Source organism: Dipodomys spectabilis, unplaced genomic scaffold (genome assembly GCF_019054845.1).
Source record: "Dipodomys spectabilis isolate Male_0828 unplaced genomic scaffold, ASM1905484v1 ptg000143l, whole genome shotgun sequence".
Classification (NCBI taxonomy): domain Eukaryota; kingdom Metazoa; phylum Chordata; class Mammalia; order Rodentia; family Heteromyidae; genus Dipodomys; species Dipodomys spectabilis.
The window spans coordinates 865,186-885,499 of NW_024870820.1; positions in this window are offsets into that span (position 1 = coordinate 865,186).

Consider the following 20,314-nt stretch of genomic DNA (forward strand, 5'->3'; position numbering starts at 1 on the left):
TGTTTTAAATGCTCTCTTCATTACAGAACATTCCTAGATGCAAAATAGCTCATGATTTCTAACCAAAAATTTGAAAAAGCTAGCATCATTCTGTTGGATTCGGAAGAAATGATGAAGGATTACAAAAGCTTAAGCCTGGAGAAATTGCAAAGTTCATTTAATGTAGGACTTTGTAAACCTGGCTAAATAAGAAATTAGATTTGAAACAAATATTTTTTTGTAATTTCATACTCTATAGGATGCTACAAAATTGTATTCAAGTAGGTTTAATTTAGAAATGCACAAATGATTCTGGAATTCTATTTGCCTAGGATATTCTTTCAAGTGAGGTATACTTAGAAATTAGTTAATAGATAATTACAACAGTTCATGTATGACATGAATAATCTAGAGAGAGTTGCCAACAAATGGATGCTATTAATTTATGAATTTAGAAAAAGTGCAATTTTTGAGACTTTGGTGTAACATGGTATGAAGAGAGTAATTGTGTGAAATCATTTTTTCTTCTACCTATACATAACACAGGAAGAAATTTCCTTAATTGCATACCTTTATATACAATGAGAAAAAAAGCTATGTTTGAGGTTTGTTTTTATTTTGTTTTTGTTCTTTAATTTCTCCTAGGGCTTAACCTCTGGCCTGAGTACTTTCCCTGAGCCTGTTTTTGCTCAAGGCTACTGCTCTACCACTTGAACCTCAGTGCCACTGTGTCTGGCTTTTCCTGAACAGTTTATTGGAGATAAGAATCTAAGGAAACTTCCTGCCTAGGTGGGCTTTGAACCATAATCTTCAGATCTTAATATTCAGATATTCAGATATCCTGAATATCTATGATAGAGAAAATAATAATAATATAATAAAATAAGTATAACAATAAATAATATTTGCAAGTGTTCTTATCTCAAGAATAACATTGGGGGGGAAATGATGCAGCAAAATTTATTGTAGTGTTCTTTGCACAATTGGGAGGGCATCACAGCAGAAGTATAATATTTTTTCAAAATAGTGTTAAGTAAGTCATGATGTGAATTTAGGAAATTTTAAGGTGCACTTTACAAATTGGAAACTGTTGTGCTAGGATGACTTTATGGCATAAAAACTTGGGATTGATTGTCATAGAATTAATAGCTTGCTCTGATGAACAAATGTATACTCTTCAGGAATTAATTATTATAGATAGTTCATAGGTTTATTTTCTACCAGAATGTGGCTATTTTTTGTTGAATTTTAAATATGCAACATCCCATTGGAAACTCCATCTATTGCAGAATTAAATAAAAGGCAAACACATACTATTTGTAATGTCTCTGGTATGGCGTGTTCAGAATTTGAAAATGAATATTTCGTAGTCATAGGAATTTTGAAGAACACATATATTCTCTCCTCTTAACAATTATTGACTTTTGAAAGTTAGTTATTTCTATAGACTAGAACTGTTTTCTGTTTTAGTATGAGACATTACTAAAAATGTTTTTTCAAAATAATGGCAAGTATATTCTGAAAATATTGTATAGTTTGATAACATTCAAGTTGATGACGCTCTGATAAAGAAAGAGGTAATTGATTAATATTTACTATACCTATACAGTGAAATTATATATTATGTAGCTTATATTTTAATTAAATTTTATTGTCAAGGGGTATATAGAAGAGGTTGCAGTAATTGTAAGGTAGTGAATACATAACATGAACTTTTTACCCACTCTCTCATTTTTTTCACTGTTTTCTTTCACCCCAATTCCCCTCACAAGCTGTAAGGTAAATTTCCAACATTTTGTTTTGTGAGTATTGCTATTGCATTGGTTTGCCATTTGTCCTTTGTCTCGCCATTTTGTTGTTCCTCTTCCCTTGCCAAATTAAGATAAATGTATATACAATGACACATGATACTGAAAACAAATACAATAGGGAACAAGCCATAAGAGAAAACACAAAAGAAAAAAGAAATCACATAGTACATTAAAAACAACAACCACAAAGAAAAACCTCTGTTTCCATATGTAGGAGTTCATTTTGCTCAGCATCAACTTACACATAGCTATTGAACCATTGTGCTCATCTGCTAGGACAATCCTAGATATTTCTTACTTATTACAAATGAGGGAAACCATGGAATCTATTTCTTTGTGTCTTGTGTATTTTACTTAGTAGGATTTTTCCAAGTGTTTCCATTTCCTTATGAATTAGAAGCAAATAATTCCACCGGGTATATATATCTATATATATATAGATATATATACGACATTTTGTCCATTCGTTCATCTACTGAGTGGCACATTGGTTTAAAACATGATTGCATGTAAGTATCACGTAGGGCCATTCAAAAATGACAGATGCCACTTCCCCAGACATTCTGAAATCATGATTTCTATGTAAGATAGGATTTCTTGGTGGTAGAAGTGTTGAGATATGTGGATCAGTCTAATGTATATCTTGCACTGAATCAGGCAGGAAGATATCCAATATCATATAGGATAAAAATGGTAGTGACAAAATATTCCCTTGAGAAAGATATAAGAGTTTGTCAGAAGTATGAAGTAGTTCAGATAATTTTGAAGGATTTAGAAATGCAAGCGCAAATATGTCTTTTTAAATAAAAATTATGTAAGTAAGGGGCAAAAGAAGCGGAAGAGAAGAAATAACTGACAGCAGATCATTGTCCCAAGTATAAAAGGACATAATCTATAACTTCCAAGTTAAAAAGAGACCAATATAATACGTCCCACTTAATTTAGGTACTTGCAAAATGTTTACTTGGTTTTTTTCCTAGTTTAATGCTCCAAAATGAATGAAGACGTACTTCAACCTGAACACTAACTCTGATTAGCCCTCTTTTGCTCACTTTGCACTTTGAAAATAATCCCTAAATTGATTATGTTGTGGTTGATTAGAGTCAGACCAAAGGGCTTCTACTTGTACAATTATCCCAGAATCGTTTAAAGCAGTTTCCCCTGAAGATATCCAGTTACATTGTCTGAAGCTGTACTTTGAACACACCCTCACACTTGAGCACGTAATTTCAAATTACTCTTCAGCATTTCCTTGGCACATTCTACTTTGTGCCTCTGTCTTTTTGCACATTCCTTTTGACTTCATAGTTGCTCTATTTCCATTTAATCTGTAAATACTGCTAAGAACATTGTTCAACTATCACTTCTTGTTTGCACATGCCCAGTCTATGTATGAATGTACTTTGTCCATGTTAAGCAATAGGGTAGTACTCACTCTCTGAGGAGAAAAGTTCCACAAGATAACCCTATGCCCACATTAGAGGGTGTAGAATTTAAAGCATTTTGAGACAAACAGTGATATTAGAATTGAAAGGCTCCTTAGGGACATTTTTTTGGAGCTCATTAGTTTACCCAGGAGAAATATAAATATCCACAAAATCTGTAGCTAATTAGTGAGTATCCGAATTAACACTAGATCTTAGACGTTGTGTTAAAACAAGTCACCATTGTATTGTTGTTAAATCAGAATCCTTCCCTACTTGCAAATAGGTATAAGAAAATGAAAGAAAGGCATTAAAGCAAAATGTCTTATCTCTTTAGGCATTTAATCCTAGAGGTGAGGGTAATGTCTGAACTCTTCCATTCAATAAAAGCTTGAAGTTTATGAGTACTTCCTACATACAAGAATTTGTGGCAGGTTGATGGACAGGGTTATTTCAGCATGGAGATATCCCTAACAAGAATTAGAATTAAATAGAGTATATGGCAGTTGTGATTTGTCAATGGCTATTGAGGCATTTTCTATTCTAAAGAGGAATCAATTCTAGGAGTCTTCAGTCACATCAGTAAAGCTGTATGTTCAAACTAATACTTGGTGATACTTTTCCTACATTTATAATGAATAAGCTAATAAAATATCCAGACATATCTAAAGATATTTCAATAAAATCCCAAACTGTTGTGGATACATGGGTCACTCATTAGAACTCTAGGACAAATTAGGCTTGTGTCTGCTGTAGTTCAATCTCTAATCTGCTGGCTAAACAAAGTTCAAAAATATTCACAGAATAGCCCTAAGTAAAGTTCATGAGAGTTATATTTGTATAATTTTGCTACGGTCAGGATAAACGCATATGTTCCCAGCATTTAAAATCAACAGGATCTGTTTAATTCATTGATCCAGAATTTTATGGCTTCGAATTCATACCTCAAAATTTTATCAATATGACTTTCACCAAAACACTGTTCTTATTAAACTTGTCTATGTCCTTTTACTTTTCAAATCCAAATAGCATATTTCCTTCAATATCTTCTTGAAAATTCTTTCCTTCCTTTACTTCGGAAAATCTGTGTTTATTACATTTTTGGTTCCTTGTTTTTCTCTTTCTTCCAATCTTGTCCACTCTGGTGCTCACATTGCTCACACTTGTGTGAGAACTTTACTTTTCCTCTTCCCTTCAATAATACCACCCCAATTTTATTATAATTTTTCATATTCGTGGTAGTGGATATTTTGATGATGTCTAAACAGACCTATTTTTGCATCTGTTTAATATGAACTTCAGAACAATCAGAGAGTTTTATCCCCTAAATCCATCATTTCAACCTGTCGTCCTTATTACTAAGAATATCACTAACACAGTTGCCAGCCAGACCAGTGGAAGCACCTGAGATTTCTTCTTACCTTCTACTCCCCCCCATTAAAGAAGATGAATGATCAAGATTTTCTTAGGTTCTGTCACTAATATGATTTCTATGTACTCCTTTTTATGCCCCTGACACCAGCCTGTTTCATTTACTCATCACTGTCACCTAGTCCTAAAACCACCATTTCCAAAGTATGCTTTTTCCCCATAGTCTTTTCATATTGGTCCTCTCCATCACCAAATTATCTCTTTGTAAGCACACAGAGTGAAGACCTCAGACAAAAATTCTGCTATCATTCTTACTCACTACATTGACTGTTAGCCTTACATTTCTCATCTGTAAATGGATGTAATCTACCAGAAAAAATGAAGAATATATTTGTTGATTTCTAGAGCAAGAAAAGAGAAAAGTGAAGAGACCTTATATTTTCCAACTTACCTTACAAATAAGGAAAGAGTCAAATTCAGTTTGTTGGTATAAAGTCACAAATTGTTTCATACAGAAATAAAAATACATTTTACCTCCCTGCTCTAAGGCCTAAAATCTTTTAAGGTAACTCCACATATGTAAGTAGTATTACGTAAATTATGACATGTGCTCCTATTTCATCCTGTAATGTTTTCAGAGTGTCTGCTTTGACTTTGAGGTCTTTGATCCATTTGGACTTGATTCTGGTGCAGGGTGATGTATAAGGATCTAGCTTTAGTTTTCTACAAGTAGTTAACCAATTTTGCCAGCACCATTTACTGAAGAGCCTCTCTTTCTTCCATTCTATTGTTTTAGCTCCCTTATCGAAGATTAGATGGCTATAGGTCTGTAGGTTGATTTCTGGGTTTTCAATTCTATTCCATTGTACCTGAGGTCTGTTTTTATGCCAAACCAAGCTGTTTTGATTACTATGGCTTTATCGTAGAGTTTGAAATTTGGTATTGATATTCCTCCAGCACTGTTCTTTCCGTTGAGGAGCGTTTTTGCTATTCAGGGTCTTTTATTGTTCCATATGAAATTTTGGATTGACTCTTCTATTTCCTTGAAGAATGAGGTTGGAATTTTGGTGGGTATCGCGTTGAATTTGTAGACAGCATTAGGAAGTATTGTCATTTTCACGATGTTAATATTTCCAATCCAGGAGCATGGGAGGTTTTGCCATTTTCTAAGATCTGTTTTGATTTCCTTCTTCAAGATTTTAAAGTTTTCATCATAGAGGTCCTTCACTTCTTTGGTTAAGTTAATTCCTAGGTATTTTATTTTTTGTAGGGCTATTACAAATGGAGTTGCTTTCCTAATTTGAGCCACACTTTTCTCATTGTTGGCATACAGAAAAGCCATTGATTTTGGGGGGTTAATTTTATACCCTGCTACTTTGCCAAAGTTTGAATCAGGTTGAGCAATTCGGGAGTGGATGCTATGGGATTCTTTAAATACAAGATAATGTCATCTGCCAAGAGGGAGAGTTTTATTTCTTCTTTCCCTATTTGGATCCCCTTTATGTCTGCATCTTGTCTTATTGCTGTATCTAGGCATTCTAATACTAGATTGAAGAGAAGTGGAGAGAGTGGACATCCTTGTCTTGTTCCTGAGTTAAGAGGAAACGGCTTTAGTTTTTCACCATTAAGTATAATGCTGGCTGTAAGTTTGTCATATACAGCCTTTATTGTATTGAGGAATGTTCCATGGATTCCTAATTTTTCCAAAGCCTTCATCATAAAGAGGTGTTGGATCTTGTCGAATGCTTTTTCTGCATCTATTGGAATAACCATGTGGTTCTTATTCTTGGTCCTGTTGATGTGATAAATAATATTAATTGATTTGTGTATATTGAACCAGCTTTGCATCCCTGAAATGAATCCTGTTTGATCGTGTTGTATGATTTTTTGGATGAATTGTTGAAGTCGATTGGCCAAAATTTTGTTGAGAAGTTTTACATCAATGATCATCAAAGAAGTGGGTTTATAGTTCTCTTTCTTTGATGAGTCTCTGCCTCATTTGGGATGAGGGTTATGATTGCTTCATAGAATGTGTTCGGTAGTGAACTTTCTGTTTCAATTAATTGAAGAGTTGGAGGAGTATTGTTGTGAGCTCTGCTATGAAGGAGTTGTAGAATTCTGCTGTAAAACCATGTAGTTTGGGAAGGGGAAGGGAAACAACAAAATTCTGAAAAAGAGATTCATGATGACCAATTGTAACAATGATATGAACAAGACACTATGTAGAAAACGAACTTTACAACTTGGGGAGTGGAGCGGGAATTGAGTAGATGGAGAAGGAACGGATACCACAGCAAAAACAAAAGAGGATGTAAAAATAGGAAATATTATCATTACCTTACTTATGTAACTCTAAGCCCTCTGTACACTATTTTTACTATAAAAGAAGAAACCATTATCCAGGAGTACATTAAGTTCAAATTTCATAAGTGCTCTTAAATTAAATTTAACTGGGAGAAGATTCTCAGAAAAGTTTATTTGTGTGTGTGTGTGTGTGTGTGTGTGTGTTTCATTATTTCCCAAGTGTACACAAGTTAACAGTAGAAGAAACAATAGGAATAATAAGAGAAAGAAAAGTTCTGTGTTTAAGTATAATGGTTTAATATACTATAGAAGATTCTGCAAATAAGACAACATTGAACCAATAAAGCCAAGGCCATTATGTAGATCTATGGGAGTGACATAGAGAAATAACTAATACTAAGAGGAACATGAATGATGAGGCCACTGTCTTTCAACTTCTATCTCTAAATCATTGTTGCTAATCACGCAAATTTGGAAAATATGCAATGGAAGAATAATTCTGGTTCCAAAGCAAGTTAGATATAAGAGCATGGACTTAACTGGAAAAAAAGTCCATGGTTAGAAAGTGAGAATTATACTAGCAAACAACTGGTGGCCAAGATCTCATTTCTTTTTCTTTCTTTTATCTTTTATCTTTTTTTTTTTGATTGTTGTGGCAGGGTTTGAACTCGGCCTGGGCAATGTGTGTTCTACCTCTTGGGCCACAGTGCCACTTCCAGTTTTCTGGTGGTTAATTGGAGATAAGTGCCTCAGAACCTTTCTTTCCTACTCATAATGGATTTGAACCGCAACCCTCAGATCTCAGCCTCCTGAGTATCTAGAAATATAGGCATGAGCTCAAGTGATGGAATACTAGTCATGAGCAAGATTTCTGAATAAGGTTGCTGAGGCTTTTGCATACACACATACAAACATACATATACACACAGAAGCACATACATGTACAAACCCACCTTCACAGATGAAACAACTCTCAGAATGTGGAGAAATGTTAGAAAACAATTGAAAATATATCCTGAGTAAGACTAGATCAAGTGATAATTTTTAATATTAGAAAGTCCTCAAGTGAAATTTCTTCAAAGAAGTTTGAGAATATTACATACCTAGGGACCAGAGATAATAAGAAAGTCAATTAATCATTATTAAAGGGATTGGATCCATGGAAGAATGAATCAGAGACCCCTGCAGGTACATCTGAAAATGTTCATATCCTGTGTCAAATGATAGAACATCTTTGAAAATAGTACATAAACAGTTTGAGCAGTCAGTCTAATGGATAAGATCATAGGAGAAGTTCATAATTGCTAGTCTGTATCTATATTAAATAAACCACCAAACTATGGCAGGGCAATTTGCTACAAGCCTGGAATTCTAGCACTCAGACTAAGACAGGAGATTAGAGAGTGGGATTACATAGTGATACCTTCCCTGGGCCAGGTAGTATAATTTTGTCTCAATGAAACAAGCCAAACAACAAGAAAGGAATACACAGTTGGAAGTTTGGGCTAATTTTGTCATTATGTTTTGAGAAGGCAAGTTTCTTATTGAAATGCAACTCATATATAATCCTCAGTTGTGTTTTAAATGTTCTCTTCATTACACAAGATTCCTAGATGCAAAATGTCTCATGATTCCCAATCAAAAATTTGAAAAAGTAAGCATCATTCTGTTGGATTTCAAAGAAATAATGAAAGATTACAAAATTTTAACCCTGGAAAAATACAAAGTTCATCCAATGTAGGACTTTATAGACCTTGCTGAATTAGAATTTAGATTTAAAATAAATATTTTGGTTTTGTTTGTAATTTCATATTCTATAGGATACTACAAAATTCTTTTTAAGTAGAGGTTTCAATCGACAAATTCACAAATGAATCTGGCATTTTATTTGCCTAAAGTATTCTTTGAAGCGAGGTATAATTACAACAGTTAATTCATAATTCCAATAGTTCATGTATAAATTGATAGTGTGAATAATCTAGACAGAGTTGCCAACAAATGGATGATATTAATTTATAAATTAAGAACAAGCAATTTTTTTGGGCTTTGATGTAACATGGTATGAAGAGAGTAATTGTGTGAGGTCTTGGGTCTTCTATCTACTCATAATAGAGGAAGAAAATACCTTAATTACATGCCTCTGTATACAATGAGAAAAATGCTAGGGTTGGAGTTGGTTTTTATTTTTTGGTTTTTCCTCAGGTTTGAACTCTGTGCCTGGCCACTCTCTTTGAGCTGATTTGTGCTCAAGGCTCATGCCCTACCTATTCAACCTCAGTGCCCCTTGAGTCTGGCTTTTCCTGAGAAATGTATTTGAGAGAAGAATCTAAGGAATCTTCCTGACTGGGTGGGCTTCGAACCATAATCTCTGATCTCATTCTCCTGAATATCTATGATAGATAAAAAAGATAAATAATATTTGCAAGTGTTCTGATTTCTAGAAATATGTTGCAGCAAAGTTTAGTGTAGTGTACTTTCCACAATAGGAAGGGCATCATATTAGCACAAGTATAGTATTTTTTCACAAGGGTGATAAGCTATTCATAATGTGAATTAAGGGAATTTTAAGGGCACCTTACAAATTAGAAACTGTTGGGCTAGGAAGACTTTATGGCATAAAAGGTTGGGATTGATGGTCACAGAAATAATAGCTTACTCTGATAAACAAATGTTTACTCTTGAGAAATTAATTATTACACATACTTCATAGTTATATTCTTCACCAGAATATGGCTATTTTTTTCTGTTGATTTCTCAATATGTAACACCCCATTAGAAACTGCAGCTATTGCAGAATTAAATAACATGCAAACAGGTACTGTTTTGAATATCTCTGATATGAAATGCTCAAAATTTGAAAATGAGTAGTCAGTATTTGTAAGAAATTTGAAAACCACATATATACTGTCCTTTGAACAGTTATTCAGTTTTAAAAGTTAGAAGTTTCCAGAGAATTAAACTGTTTTCTGTTTCACTATGAGATAATACTGAAATTATAATTTTTTGGAAAATTATGGTAGTTATATTGTGAAAATATTGTATATTTTGATAACATTCAAGTTGATGAACCTCTGATAAAAAAGGTGTAATTAATTCAAATTAGATGCCAAATAGTGTTCATTTTTAAAAAGATAAAGCACATAAAATAATATTTACTATAGCAATACAGTGAAAGTATACTTTATGTAACTTTTTTTTAGTTTAATTTTATTTTTAAGGTGATAAATACAGGGGTTGCATTAATTGTAAGGTAGTGAATACCTAATATGTCGAAATTTTAACCACTACATCATTTTTCTCACACTTTTCCTTTCCCCCCAAATCCCACACAAGTTGTAATGTAAATTTCCAACATGTTGTCTTGTGAGTATTGCTATTGCATTGGTTTACACTTTGTCCTTTGTCTCCCCAATTTGTTGTTCATCTTGCCTTGTCAAATTAAGATAAATGCATGTGCAATACATACAGTACTGAAATCAAATATAGCACGGAATAAACTATAGGGGAAAACACAAAAGAAAAAAGAAATCACATAGTACATTTAAAAAAAAACAACCACAAAGAAAAACCTCTATTTCCATATCTAGTTGTTCATTTTGGTCAACATGATCTTGTATGTTCCTATATACAAAGCTTTTGAGCCATTCTGCTCATCTGATAGTGTTATTCTATACATTTCCTATTATTACAAATGAGGGAAACTATGCAATCTGTTTTTTTTTTGAGTCTTGCTTGTTTTATTCAGCAGGTATTTTGAAAAATCTTTCCATTTCCTTTTGAATTGGAAGCATAGAATTCAGCCATATAGATAGATAGATAGATAGATAGATAGATAGAAAGATAGATAGATAGATAGATATAGATATAGATATAGATATAGATATAGATATAGATATGTATGTATATATATCTGACATTTTGTTGATTCTTTCATCTACTGAATGGCATATTGGTTTAAAACAGGTTTGCATATAAGTATCACGTAGGGTCTTTCAAAAATGACAGATGACACCTCCCCAGAAATACTAAAATAATGATTTCTATGTAAGAAATCATTTCAACAAGTGTTGAAATATCTGGATGAGTGTAATTTATGTCTTGCACTGAATTAGGCAGGAAGATATCCAATATCATATGGGATAAAAATGGTAGCGACAAAATATTCCATTGAGAAATATATAGGAGGCTGCCAGAAGTATGAAGAAATTCAGATAATTTTGAAGAATTTAGAAATACAAGCTCAAATATGTTTCTTTAAATAAAATTATGTAAGTGGAAGGGCAAAAGAAGGAGAAGAGTAGAAAATAACTGACAACAGATCATTGTCCCAAGTTAGAGTCTAAAGTCATAATCTAGAGTATGGAGGAAGATGGCAAAAGGTCTAGGCTAAACAAGCTTTCACGTAGACAACAGTTTTATTATTCCAGTCAAGAATCCTAGGCTAGGGAATCACACCCAGTGTGCCATCACAGTACAGAGAGTTTGGCCAGAGATATAATATCCAGGCAAGGAAACAGATCTGTGCATCAGTGGCCAGAGCCACCATGCCTACTGAGAGAGTCCAGTCAAAAAGATGCCAGACACAGTGTGCATATTCTACTCAACACCAGGAAGGACTGTCAAGGAACAGATATATTCATGCTGCAAATTGCAGACCAGAGAGAGCCCAGTAACCAAGATTCTGGCATGAGTAGAACCCTGACATCCTCACTCCTTCTCAGAAAGCAGAGGAGGGAAGGCGGCCCCTCTCCCACCACCAGAGAGCTCCATCTTTGATACTGACAAAGGCCCAGAAATTGATATTGACAAAAGGCCCAGACTTTGATTGTGCAACTACAGGACTTTGGTTGATGCTTGGCTTAAAATAGTGTTCTAGCACAAAAGTAGTGTTACTTTCCTACCAAATATAGGCATTCATGGAATCCAATAAAAGACAGCTGAAAGAAGTCAGGGAGACCTGAAAGGGAATGTTGAATGGAGCCCAACAGAAGGAATGGGAGTCCAAGGAAACCATAACCAATCAACTAAGTGATTTGAGAATAAACACAACACCATATTAAGAAAGTAATGAAGTTCATATAAGATCTCAAACAAAGCTCCAACAAAGAATTTGAAGTCATCAAAGCTGACTAAATAGAAGGAAAAGAAATTAAAAACAAAGTGGAAAGTCTTGAGAGCATGGTAGACCATGCAGAAGATCGAATCTGAGGGATTGAAGACAGCCAGGTTATTTTAGAGAAAGAACATACAACTATCTAAGACAAACCCAAGAAATAGGATAGATCTATTCAACATTTGGAAGACATCCTCAGAAGGCCTAATCTGAGGATAATAGGAGTAGAGGAGCACCTAGAGGCAAAAGTTAATGGACTAGGAAATTTGGTTAACATATTCCAAGCAGAGAACTTCTCAAACATGGAAAAAGATAAACCTATTCAAATTCAAGAAGCTTTTAGAACCCCAAATAGACAAGACTAGGACAGGATATCTCACCGTGACATTATAATCCCCATAGGATCAATTCCAAGGAAAAAATCCTTAAAGCTGTCAAGGAGAAAAGATGAATCACCTATAAAGGGAAACCAATTAGAATAATATCAGATATCTCAGCGGAGACAATTACAGCAAGAAGAGCCTGGAATGATATATGCCATGCCTTAAAGACAAACAACTATCAACCAAGAATACTGTACCCAGCTATACTCTCCTTCATAAATGAAGGCACCAGCCCTAGGAGTGGTTTTCTTCACTGGGTAATCAGAGCCAGAGGCTGCCCCTCCTTCTAGCAGCCTGGACAATCAATTGAAATTCAGTAAACAGAAACCCTGAGAATGTCTCCAGGCTGGGCTCTGTGAGTTTTTCACAAACTAGGCCTCGGGAAAAGCTACTATTTGTTGAAAGGCCTCAACTCTACCCAGAACCTAGCCTCATCACTGCATCTCCCTCTTTGTGATAGTCAAAGCAGATCTGCCTCCCATTGAACTAGCCTGGGAAGAGGATCGCAAAATCCTGGGTAAAGCAGAGCATTTTTGTGCCTGTTCGAACAAACTGACTTAAGAAACCAACCAAGCCACAGGACCACAAGCAGACCAGAGACTCCAACAAGAGGTTGGTTAAGGACACAAGGAAGATACAGGATTTTTCCCACCCCTCCCCAAAAAATCAAAGAACTTTTCTTCTTCTTCTTCTTCTTCTTCTTCTTCTTCTTCTTCTTCTTCTTCTTCTTCTTCTTCTTCTTCTTCTTCTTCTTCTTCTTCTTCTTCTTCTTCTTCTTCTTCTTCTTCTTCTTCTTCTTCTTCTTCTTCTTCTTCTTCTTCTTCTTCTTCTTCTTCTTCTTCTTCTTCTTTTCTTCTTCTTCTTCTTCTTCTTCTTCTTCTTCTTCTTCTTCTTCTTCTTCTTCTTCTTCTTCACCTTATATAAATTTTTTTTTCTTTTATAAAACTTTTTTACTCTTTAATTTTTGCCTTTTTTGAAAAAATTTTTTTTCCAGTAATTCTTTTTTCTCTTCTAATTTTTTTTAATTTATTGATACGTGAGTGTGCGTTTTTCTTTCTTTTTTTTGTTTTCTTTCTCTTTTTTTCTTTTTTAATTATCTTTTTGTTTTTTGTTTACCTCTACTGAACTTCTGGTCTTTTTTTCTTCCTTCCTTAACCTTTTCACCTTTTCCTCTCTTTCGTTCTTCTTTATGTGATTTAATTCTTGTCCTGCACAACCTCAAATAAACCTGTAGTTAACTATTAGACCCTATCCCCCATTGTGTACACACTTAATCCACAAATTTATTACTCAATTCAAAAACCTCTGAGACTTAAATTCCTTAATAGCAGTACTACCTCTTTATACCTATATAATATTTTAAGCATTTTTATTTTTCAGTTTTTCACATCTCCTTTATACCCCTCCCCTTCACTCAATATATTCATGTTCTTCTCTAAATAGATTATTTTATTTCTGCATAATATTATTGATTTTTACTTTTCTATTTTAACTGGTTTCTTTTCTTCTCCCTTTCAGTTTCTTCTTTTTTTCTGTCTCTCTACTTTCATTCTACCCAACCTATTTCCTGCTTTGAGATTAGGGCTTAGTTAACTCTCCCTGTGCCTCCCCACACCAATCTATTCCTATTTTTTACCCACATCGCTCTCTAACATAATAATTTCTGTTTTTCCAAATTCTTCTTTGCAGTTCGTAGTCAATTAACATATGGTTGTTTGATGTTGAATAGATATATCTGTTGAACTAGATTGTATATGTAGACTATTGACTGTGCAAATTCAGATTTTGGTTGATGCTTGCCTTAAGAGAGTGGTCTAGCACAAAACAGGTGCTATTTACATCTCAAATGGGCAGAGTAAGCCGGAAAAAACACAAGAAAAATGGCAAATCCGGGTATCTCAATTCCCAATCTTGATAATCAGGAGATAGAACAGATAATGAAAAATCCAGAGGAGAGTTCCCAAATAGCTCTACAAATACTGCTGGCAAACATGATAAATGAAAAGATTGAAAGCATACAAAGGACACTGTATGAGCATGATAGGGAGAGAGAGGAGGCAATCCAAAAGTTTATTCAGGAATATCATAAGTGTGAGGAAGCTACTCAAAAACTGATAGAGGATTTGTGTGAGCAGCTTGAGAATACTCAACGAGAAAGGCAAGAATGAAGTGAGCAGGCTGAGAACAGTCAAAGAGAACTCCCATGAACGGGAGGAAGCTAATCAAAGAGGAATACAGGAATTGAGAGATCAGGAAGAGAATACACAAAGATCAGTAAAGGCATTCATGGAATCCATTAACAAAGAGCTGAAGGAAGTCAGGGAGACCACAAAGGGAATGCTGAATGGAACCCAACAGAAGGAATGGGAATCCAAGGAAACCATAACCAATCAACTAAGTGATCTGAGAATAAACACTGAACACCAAATTAAGGAAGTAAACAAGTTCATACAAGATCTAAAACAAAGCTTCAACAAAGAATTTGAAGCCATCAAAGCTGACCAATTAGAAGGAAAAGAGATAAAAAAACAAAGTAGAATGTCTTGACAACACGTTATTCCATGCAGAAGATTGAATCTCAGGGATTGAAGACAGCCTAGATATTATAGAGAAAGAACATACAACCATCCAAGACAAGTCCAAGAAATATGATAGATCTATCCAACACTTGGAAGACACCATCAGAAGGCCTAATCTAAGGATAATGGGTGTAGAGGAGCACCTAGAAACAGAAGTTAATGGTCTAGGAAATTTGTTTAAGAGGATCCTAGCAGAGAGCTTCCTAAACATGCAAAAAGATAGGCCTATTCAGATACAAGAAGCTTTTAGAACCCCAAATAGACCAGACCAGAATAGGACATCACACTGTCACATTATAATCCACACAGGATCAACTCAGACCAAGGAAAAGATCCTTAAAGCTGTCAAGGAGAAAAGATTAATCACTTATAAAGGGAAACCAATTAGAATCACCTCAGATTTCTCAGAAGAGACAATCAAAGCAAGAAGAACCTGGAATGATGTATGCCATGCCCTAAAAACAAACAACTATCAACCAAGAATACTGTACCAAGTAAATTCACTTTCATAACTGAAGGCCAAATAAAAACCTTCCATAGCAAAGAAAAATTGAAACAATACATCTCCACCAAACCAGCCCTACAAAACATTCTTAAAGATGTCCTACACATAGAAAACCAACAAGACCCCAATAAAGGCCAAGTAACTGCACCCAAACTGAGAATCCAAGAACCATAGGAAAACCCAGATTTCGCAGCCCCCAAGAAGGTGGATAACAAGGCAGGAACTCCCAAATACGTCACAGTCCTATCTCTCAATATTAACGGACTTAACTCTCCAATTAAGCGACATAGACTGTCTAGTTGGATTAAAAAACAAGACCCTTCTATCTTCTACCTTCAGGAATCACATCTTGCCCAGAAAAACAAACACATTTTCAATGTTAAAGGTTAGAACAAAATCTACCAAGCCAACGTCCCCCATAAACAGGCGAGAGTTGCAATCCTAATATCAGATAAAATAGACTTCAAATTAAAATTCGTGAGAAGAGATAAAGAAGGTCGCTACAAACTAATTAAGGGATCTCTCCTTCAGGAGGATATTCCAATTCTCAATATCTATTCGCCAATTAAAGGAGCACCTAAATTTACCCAAGTAACCCTACTTTCCCTCAAATCCCACATAGATCCAAAGACATTAATTGTTGGGGATTTTCACACACCACTCTCCCCACTAGATAGATCAATTTGGCAAAAACTCAACAGAGACACCGCAGATTTAAACAGCTGCATAGATCAACTAGATTTAACAGACATCTACCGAACATTTCACCCAGCAGCATCAGAATACACGTTTTTCTCAGCAGCACATGGAACATTTTCTAAAATAGACCACATTTTAGGCCACAAAGCAAACTTGTCTAAATTCAGAAACATTGAAGTTATACCTTGCATTCTCTCTGACCACAAGGGAATATAATTAGAACTCAAGACCAAAAGCCACCAAAGAAAGTCCGGTATCACATGGAGGCTGAACTACACACTGCTGAATCCCGAGTGGGTCATGGAAGAGATTAGAACGGAAATTCAAATGTTCATGCTATTCAACAAAAATGAACACACAAATTACCAGCTCCTCTGAGACACAGCAAAGGCAGTACTCAGAGGCAATTTTATAGCTCTGAGCTCCTACATCAACAAATTGGAGAGATCTGAAACCAAAAATTTAATCACACATCTAAACCTCCTTGAAAAAGAGAAGCAAGATAAACCCCAATCCAGTAGAGAGAAAGAAATAATTAAAATTAAATCAGAATTGAATGAATTAGAATCCAAGAAAACTATAGAAAGAATCAACAAAACAAAGAGTTGGTTCTTCGAAAAAATTAACAAAATTGACAGACCCTTAGCGAATCTTATCAGAAAAAGAAGAGAACACACCCAAATAAATAAACTCAGAGATGAGAATGGACACATCACCACGGAAACAACCAAGATTCATAACATTATTAGATAATACTTTTCAAAACTTTATGCTAATAAGTTTGAGAACTTGACAGAAATGGACCTTTTCCAAGCAAATATTGACATGCCAAAACTAAACCAAATGAGTTAAATCATCTTAACAGGCCCATATCCAGCACTGAAATAGAAACAGCAATAAGAGGCCTCCCAGCTAAGAAAAGTCTAGGACCAGATGGTTTTACAGCGGAATTTTACAAGGCCTTCAAAGTAGAGCTCACACCAACACTGCTCTCTCAATTTCTTTATTACTCTTTTATTAGCTTCCTCACATTACGCGATTCCTGTTGCTCTCTTTGAGTATTTTTAGCCTGCTCACGCCATTCCTGACTTTCTCTTTTTCTGTTCTTGGCCAGCTCCCCCAGTTCCTGTCTACCTCTTTGACTGGTCTCAGCCTGCTCATGGCATTCCTTTATTTCTCTTTGTGTGTTCTCAAGCTGCTCAAGCAATTCTTGTATCAATCTTTGAGTAGCTTCCTCACGCTCATGATATTCCTGTATTGAACTTTGGTTTGCCTCATCTCTCTCCCTATCATGTACATTCAGAGTCCTTTGCAGGTTTTCAATCTTTTCATTGCCCATGTTTACCAGTAGTGTTTGTAGAGCTTTCTGGGAATTCCCCAATGGATTATTAATTATCTGTTCTGTCCCCCGAGTATCATGAGTGGGAGTAGGGTACCCGGACTTGCCATTTTTCCTGTGTTTTTACGGCTTGCCCTGTCCTTTTGGGATGAAAGCAACACCAGTTTTGTGCTAGAACACTATCTTAAGGTAAACATCAAACAAAGTCTGTAGATGCACCATCAAAAGTCTGAAGATACACTCTAGTTCAACAGATATATCTATTGAACATCAAACAACTATGTATTAATGGACTACGAACCACAAAGAAGAATTTGGCAAACCAGAAATTATCAGGTTTAGGGAGAGATATTGGTAAAAATAGGAATACAGGGATGTGGAAAGGCAGAGGGTGAGTTAATTTAACTAAGTCCTAATCTCATAGCGGGAAATAGGTTGAATAGAATGATAGTAGAGAGAGAGAAAAAAAAGATAAAAAGAAAGAAAAAATGAGACAAGAAAAAAATAGAAGAACAAATATTAAAAATTAAAAAGTGAAACACTTAAAAAGTTAAAAATTATGCAAAATACAAACATAATATTCAAAGAAGAATTTGTATAGGATAAGATAAAGGTAGGGATAGAAAGGAGACGTCAAAAACGTAAAAATAGAAATGCTTAAAATATTATATACATATAAAGAAGTAGTACTGGTATTAAGGAATTTAAGTCTAAAGGTTTTGAATTGAGTAATGAATTTCTGGATTAAGTATGTACACAATGGGTGATAAGGTCTAATAATCGACTATGGGTATATCTGAGGATGAGCAGAATAGCAATTAAGTCATGTTAAGAAGAACAAAAGAGAAGAAAAGGTGAAAAGAATGAGAAGGAAAGAAAAAAAAAAGGATCAAAAGGTCAATAGAGCTAAACAAAAAAAGTATAAAAAAAAAAAAAAACAAGAAAAAAAAAGCACACACACTTATACCCCGAAAATAAAAATTATAAGAGGAAGAAAAAATTTTAATAGAAAACAAATTTTTTTTAATGTTAAAAATTAAAATTTAAAAAAAGCTTTTGGAAATTTTTTTTATAAAATACTAAAAAGAGTTCTTTGATTTTTTCGGGGGGATGGGAAGATCCTGTATCTTGTGTCATTAAGCAGTCTCTAGTTGGTGTCTGGTCTGTTTGTGGTGTTTGATTTTCCTGTGGCTTGGTTGGTTTCTTAAGTCGGTTAGTTTGAGCAGGCAGAAAAATGCTCTGCTTTACCTAGGGTTGTGTGATCCTCCTCCCATGCTGGTTCAATGGGAGGGAGATCTGCTGTGAGTATCACAAAAGTGGGAGATGGAGGTTTCCTCTAGTTTGGAGATGCTGTGATGAGGCTAGGTTCTGGACAGAGTTGAGGCCTTTCAGCAAACAGTAGCTTTTCCCTGAGGGACTAGCTTGTGAGGCACTCACAGAGCCCAGCCTAGAGCCTTTCTCAGGGTTTAAGTTTACTGAATTTCAATTGATTGTCAAGGCTGCTGTAGGGAGGGGCAGCCTCTAGTTCTGTTTATCCAGTGAAGAAATCCACTCCTGGGGCTGGTGGAGCTTGCTCGGCCCAGGCTGGGTGACTTTTCTCTGGGTAGAGCTGATTCTAGCAGGTCAGGTTAGGTTCCTGTGACCTGCTAAATGTCTCTTGTTTTCTTCCAAGGCCTGAGTTGGAGCTAGCAGCTCAGCCAGGCCTTTGTCAGTATCAAAGATGGAGATCTCTGGTAGTGGGGGGAAGGGGTGGCCTTCCCTCCTTTGCTCCCTGAGAAGGAATGAGGATGTCAGGCTTCTACTCACACCGAGTCTTGGTTCCTGGGTTGTCCCTTGTCTGCGAACTGTAGGATGATGATGTCTGCTTCTTGTCAGTTCTTGCTGGGTTGAGTAGAATCCGCTCAACCGCCGCCGAATTCACTTACATTATTTTATTCTATTTCATTTACTTTCATAAAAACAGGGTTTTCATAAAATGATGCATAAAAAAGCCTATATACCCACTTACTTCTTCAGATCTTAACAATATTTATTTCAGAAATGTCTTTAGCTCTATAGTCAATAAACTGAAATAATACTAAAATATTCAAAGGCTTTTCAGAATTTGCAAGACTCACTCTGGGTTGTTATTTATATTGGAAAAGATATTCGAAAAGCCTTATTTGTTAAAGTTGTGATAGTTACTCCCATAAAAAAGCCATTAGTGAAGATCCCATTGAATGTACAAAACAACTTCAAATGCATCCACAATCTGGAGGTGACACATGCTTTTTGTTTGTTTGTTTTTGAAAGGTATATCTAACAAGCATATCCACAATACTGATTTTCAGTCAATATGATGGGATATTCAAACCTAATAAATACAGGGTTGATTATCTTAGTGAGAATAGATATGATGTTACAAAGAAAGTTATTTTCAACAGAAATCCGGAAAGAGTTTATCCACCTTGTGTTTCACAGGAAAAACCATGGAGTAACACCTGTTTGGTCAAGTCAGTCAAACTCACTCCATGAGTATATCTTAAAAGTATAACCAATTTAAGAGGTCAAATACATATTTTGTACTGACAGTCATCTTACAAAAATATCTTACTACCTAATTATATCTGTATCTTCTTACCTAACATATAATAAGAGCTGAAAGTAGTCTCTTTTATGTAACTTAATGTTGTATATGCTTTGATTATGATGATGTTATTATTTGACAAATAAAATGTACAGAAGGGTGGCTCCACAGAAATGACATGATAGAAACTGATAAATAAATACATTGCAACACAGTTAGCTATCTTCAGCCTCACACGGTC